The sequence below is a fragment of the Thermobia domestica genome, chromosome 15, assembly GCF_964235325.1.
Source record: "Thermobia domestica chromosome 15, izTheDome1.hap1.1, whole genome shotgun sequence".
Taxonomy (NCBI): Eukaryota; Metazoa; Arthropoda; class Insecta; order Zygentoma; family Lepismatidae; genus Thermobia; species Thermobia domestica.
In genome coordinates, this window is record NC_137468.1 from 137542495 (window position 1) to 137548545 (window position 6051).

A 6051-nucleotide genomic window follows, 5' to 3' on the forward strand; every position below is an offset into this window, starting at 1 on the left:
GTTCAATTGTGGTGCGATTTCATATGGTTCGGATCGCACGTTAACCTGCAAGCCCGTCTCACATATAGCCTTGGTGCCAAAAAGAGGCGCAGAACTCAAATTCAACAATCCTGTCCCCATAGTGACTTGGCGCCCGGCATTCTTCGACTAATGGTTGCACGTACTAGTATTCTTTCTCTATTTTAACTTATAGGAGAAAATCAAGATAGGCACAAATAATTGGCATGAATATACTATGACAAGATAGTGTCCGATATTATTAATGTAATTTCGTTAAAGTCAGAAACAGCATAAGAGCCCAGCGTAACTGAGTAAAAGGTACCTTTCTAGGGACTGTAGTCTTACCGATAATAAGTACGTGCGTAAAATCGCATGCAATTACAGATTGAAATCATTTCACGTAAGGTCTAGTACAGATGACCATCTAAATAATAAAATTCACGAATAATCACTGTACCCTTCAAAAACAGATAAAAGCTAGGCGACACAACTTTAATTCCCATTTAGTACAGATGAAATGAAGAGAAGCGTAGCACCATATTTAAAAATTCTAATTCCTGTGCAAATTATATGTGCATACGTTTGCGAGAAATTTACACTGGACGACACATTAGCACCGTAAAGCTGAGTGAACCATGAAAAACATTTACGAGAATTAATGATTGTTTATTCTACCTCTGTATCCCGTGACTACTTTACTTATGATAGTCAATTATGTCGGTTATCGCCGTGACTTTCAGCACTAAATCTTCTAATAAAGCTCGATTTGTTACAAAACCATTTTAGGAGTTGTTTACCTGTAAAAACTTTGGAAACTAATTTCTATGATCTTACGCACTGATATTAAAACAACTTTATGATCTTACACACACAACTTGCTAAACCACTATAAGCACTCTAAGACCTTATTATAATTTCTAAGGTTACAACAAGATTCCAAAGAGGAAATATGTGATAGTAACAGGAAAGAAAAAAAGAGAGTATTATTTGGATTCATCCCCAAATCAAGCACTGGTTCCGTCGTCGTCGATGGAAGAGTAAATTTGCATTTCTGCGTGCAGATTCACTTTAGGAGGATTTCAATGTACGTACGCGATTAAGAACCATCGTGCAAAAGACACTAACCAACTTGCGCTAGGTGGCCACCAAAAAGCGCCAATGCTGTTGAACCGAGTTAGGACAGGAGGAGAGCCCGTGCGGTAGAGAGGAGATACGTCCGTAGAGCAGGCGCGACAGCGACGGTGAGTATATATATATATCTATATATAAACGAGGACAGCGTAAAACATAGTATATTCCATATAACATCTTATGCCATTGGATTTGGGGGAGGTAACAAATGCCATCCAAAACTTACAAGACTGTTCAGATTTTTTTTATAATGTTCAGAGAGAACAACTTCTACATTGGTTATGTAACATATAAAGCTTAGTAAGAATTGGCGCTGAAGATTACGACAATAACTGATATAATACACTAATATCATAGAATAGAAATAGGCCTATATTTACTCTATGCTAATATAAGTAATCACGGGATGCAGTAGTTGGTTAAAGAATCATTTATGCGTTATGTAAAACTTAGTTTGCTTTCATTCATATTCTAGGCAAGACAAAGCTGGAAATCGAGTTTGTAGTAGATGGCGCGTCCGCGATGGTATGTTCAGTAAATACAGGAATAGCTATTTATCATCATGCAACAGTGTATTTTTTCTAATGTTCACTTTCCAATCTTTACTTTTTCATTTCCATGGCACTCCGTAAGTCGCACAAGTGTTTTGAAATCTAGTTAAGCTAAATAACTAGACTTAATACAGAGGCAAACACCAGTGTAAACACACTTACTAACTTTTCCCGATTGCGATTCATTGGCAATTTGTTTTCTTTCTTACTTTTGCACCATTTCTAAACCTATCGTACGTATTAATCATATGATTGGTTGGCTTAAGTTTAGAGTTGCCCCTCCAGTCCAGAGTTGCCCTTGGACTTTGCAACATACAAAAACCAGTGCTTAAAGTATTAAAAATTGTTACATTTCACTTAACTTCAGTACTCCGTGGGCTTCACAAAAATTTAAAAGGTTTTCTTCATTATTTTTGAGCATCTGTTACAGCTATTCGCCATATTCGCCATATTTTACAACTACCATGCTGCTGAAACCTTCCGCGAATGCTTCCGCATTCGGCAAATAGTACTAACTTCCACATATGTTTTCTCGTATTAAACATAACTCTCCTGCCAAAGTTACATTCCTAAACATCAAATAAAAACTTCAAATTATCATTTCTTACCTCATTTCTCCTGTAAATTCCTGATTTTTATAAAAAAGCGGAGGGGTAACTCTTAAACTTAACCCGATTGGTTTAATGTTCAAAAGGGCATACACGACAAATCATTACATGAGTTCTCTGCAATTAGGGGAAGAAAAGCTCAACTGTTGCTGCATTTCTTCACGACTTAAAGCACTGAAAAAACATCTAATGACCACATTTTCATCATTGGAAAACGTCGGTTCGAATTACTATGCGCCCTCTACATCGTTCGTGTGCTGATGGCAGATTGTACATACGCTGAGTTTTCTATTACGGGTTTATTGTTTAGATTTCACACTGTTTCATTAAAGTTAACTACCGGAACTTGTTCTGCATATCTTTCAGTATCGAGCAGTCAACTTTGTCTCTTTTATTTCTGTCAAATTTTGGTGGTCTTAAACGTAACATTTATCAAGAATATTTTGTGTAATGCAAAATATATTTCACTCGTATTGCATTTGCTTCCAGATATTTAATTACAAAGTGGGAATATAAATTACTTCGTGGGAGATAGTTGATCTCTGTACAGGAATCAACATATCAATTTATTTAAATACAGCAACATTAATTATGTAGCTTTTTCAGCTTGGGTGTCATTTTCACATTTTTTAAGGATTAAATGATGGAAATTCCGTAAATGTAGCCAGGTATACGACTTTTTAATTATTTTAACTGTGGACGATATTTTCTACTCCGTTTGTAAAGTTTGGCTTTTCTTGGCCCAACTCGGAAATAGCTCTCCACGCATCACACCTATTCCATTACTATGTCCTTGAACCTGTACGAAAAACAAAACAATTCTCTATTTCAAAGTAAATCAATAATGTGTCTTTGTTTTCAGTAACTTGTTGTTGCATGGTCCATGTTGTTCCTAAAATATGCAGAATTGCGTTACTTTTGAGCAAATATAAAAACGAACTAAATCTCGCAACCTTCATGACATTAAAAAAAAAAAAAAAATGTGCAAGGCCGCAGCACGAATAGAATGGTCATGAAGGTCTTGCCTATAGCACATCCAATAATCTAATCTAATCACATTGTACTCTCAAAATTCAAATAAATACATTACTTACTTCCACACAATGTGCGAATATAATACTCTTAAACTGCACTTAACGCTGATCAAGATTTGTCCCTTTCAAATGTGGAGAAACATAAACATAAATCAGTCACGTAAGACTACATTTACGCCCAAATAAGCCCGTAAAACATGCCAAGAATTTTCGTATTTCATTACTTTTTTACGTCTCTTTATAGCTCTTAGATCTTCTGTATGTACTTACATTGGTGAAATTAGCACACACTTTGTCCATTCTAAAACTGATAGCTACATACACGATTTTTAAGGGTCCTGCTTGCAAGAAGCACTAAATAAAATGTTAGTCCCTCTTAAATGTTGTTTCCTCACAATTCCCTTATCATTATTCTTATTTTTCCACAACTATTTTACGCATCATTACATTGTATTTTTAGGAGGAAAAGGACGTTAATTCTTCAAGCACTTATCAGTACCATGACCAAATTATTAATACTTACGTTCAAACCACAAAATTCCTGCTTATGTTTGAAGTCACATTGATAAGTGTTTCCTTCATAATTCACGACATTGTAGTAAAAAGTCTGGTGTTTACGAAATCACACAAAATCCACACACATTTAGCCGAACTACACAAGCCCAAATAGCAATATGGCTGACTTGGTGGGTGGGGGATGACTGCACCACGTACTGCTCCCTCACGCAGCAGGCACCTGAAACAACTTTCCAGTAGTTACTATGTAGAAATTCTTTCATTGGCAATTTTTACAAAATTTTGAATTTATATTGTATATAGATTCGAACCATAGGATTGTTAGTTGAAGTATGTTCATGTTAACACCATTAAGTGATACGTAACACTCCTCTCCACCTGTACCCGCAGCCGCAAGTCCTGCCGCATACGCAGAATTGTCTCGTCATCAATAGATGGCGCAGATTGTCATGCATACGAAAGACGCACAGTGCTCTACAGAAAGTAAATATTTACATCACAAAAGCATTTAAGATTGAATGTCACAAACTCCTATTCGTGTTGAAGTGAAGACCTTTGACCCACGCTTAATTTTATCATTTACAATTACATACATTCAGTTTAATATCCCTGATAACAGAGAGAATATGCACTGTTTTCGCTCAGCTTACATTAAATCGCTTTCGCATTCACAGCTGCTGTCCAGCAAAACTCGGCTTGCCGGTACCACAACTCATAAAGCAAAAAACATCACGCGTTATAAAATTTCGTGGGTTGATTTACAAATTATTAATGCAATTTCCTTACTCAGGGGCTTTCCTAAACTTATCCTTTCTCTAGTCATCAGCGCATAAGTGTGTACATGATGGTGGGCAAGAACACTGGCGCAAATCCCGGGGGAATGAAGGGGACATGTCCCCTCCAATCTTGGAACTGGGGGACTATCCCCCAATAATCCGATTTGAAATGTGTTTTTTGGTTAGAAATGTGATGATTTGTGTCCCATTGCTTCAAAGGAAAGAGAGAAATTGGTATCCCCCAGAATAAGCCTCAAATCTGCCCGCCTCCCAATTGAAAACAACTCTGGTCCTCCACAGCATTGTTTTCCAACTTCATAAATATTTTAAACATCATTAAAAAAAAGATGGGAACGGTCTTACTTCCCCCCCCCCCCCAATGTTAAAGACAGATTTGCGCCGCTGGGCAAGAGGGGCAAAGTGCCTCAATCTCTTCGTTATCCTTTAAAATAAAAGAAAAAACTAGACATTCAATATTTTCCATCTGGGAGGATGACTCAGCTATGAGAGTTTTACTATAACTCTCTATTTACCTATTTGCTATATCCCTAATTCTGGTGGGGGTCTGTACGATCATTAGCCGTACGATATGTAATTTCATCCAGTGGTGAACGCACAATCTCGTTAAAGAGGTTCAAGCAATCAATTTAATTTCTTTTTATGACAAGCGTGATTTTTGTATTTGTCTTAATAGAATGAATGTATATTTTCCCACAATGTCCTACTCAAGGAAGAGATTTTTAAACCCAGGAATTGCGACGCGAGTGGTTCTTTAGGAAGTTATACAGTGAAACCTCTGAATAACGGACACCAATGGGACATGCATTTTTGTTCGTTACTGAGAGGTGTCCGTAAAAGAGATGTTACAGAAATTTAATTTCTCGCAACGGTAATTGTATGTAGTAATATACAGTATATGTACAGATGGTGATCAGAAAAATGGAAACACCTGAACGGAATTGCAACTTACCAGATTAATATGGTGTGGGGCCACCTTTCGCCTTCAGAACAGCCTTGATGCGACGTGGGATGGAGGCATAGAGGTCGTGAATGGTAGCAAGTGGAATTTTACACCATTCCTCGTGCAGGTCATCGGCCAGTTCTGTGAGAGAGGATGGAGGTGGAAATCGTCGCCGGGGTCGTGTTTCCAAGACGGACCACAGATGTTCAATTATGTTGAGATCTGGGGATTGGGCGGTCCAGGGGAGGTGTTGAACTTCATCCCGATATTCCTCAAACCACGCTGCAACAACGCCAGCTGTGTGAATGGGTGCATTATCATCCTAGAAGATGGCGTCATTGTCCGGGAATAACATCCGGACCATAGGATGCAAGTGGTCTCCTAAAATTGCGACATAATCGTTGGCAGTGATTCGTCCGCTAAGTGTGACCACAGGACCCAATGAAAACCATGATATGGCGGCCCACAGCATCA

The 6051-nt window shown here is 37.8% G+C and overlaps 1 protein-coding gene across 4 annotated transcripts in view; it reads right to left on the reverse strand.

Moving 5' to 3' along the window:
* The window catches only part of LOC145671257 (uncharacterized), a 103709-nt gene extending 99419 nt beyond the window's left edge, over positions 1 to 4290 (reverse strand). For 2 of the 4 annotated variants that reach the window (XM_081740177.1, XM_081740176.1), the window contains exon 1: positions 3848 to 4290. The gene's annotated coding sequence lies outside the window, so the exon portion shown is untranslated. The remainder of the gene's footprint in view (positions 1 to 3847) is intronic. The other 2 variants (XM_081740175.1, XM_081740174.1) reach the window with 2 other exon arrangements.
* Between the last annotated feature and the right edge of the window lie 1761 nt (positions 4291 to 6051).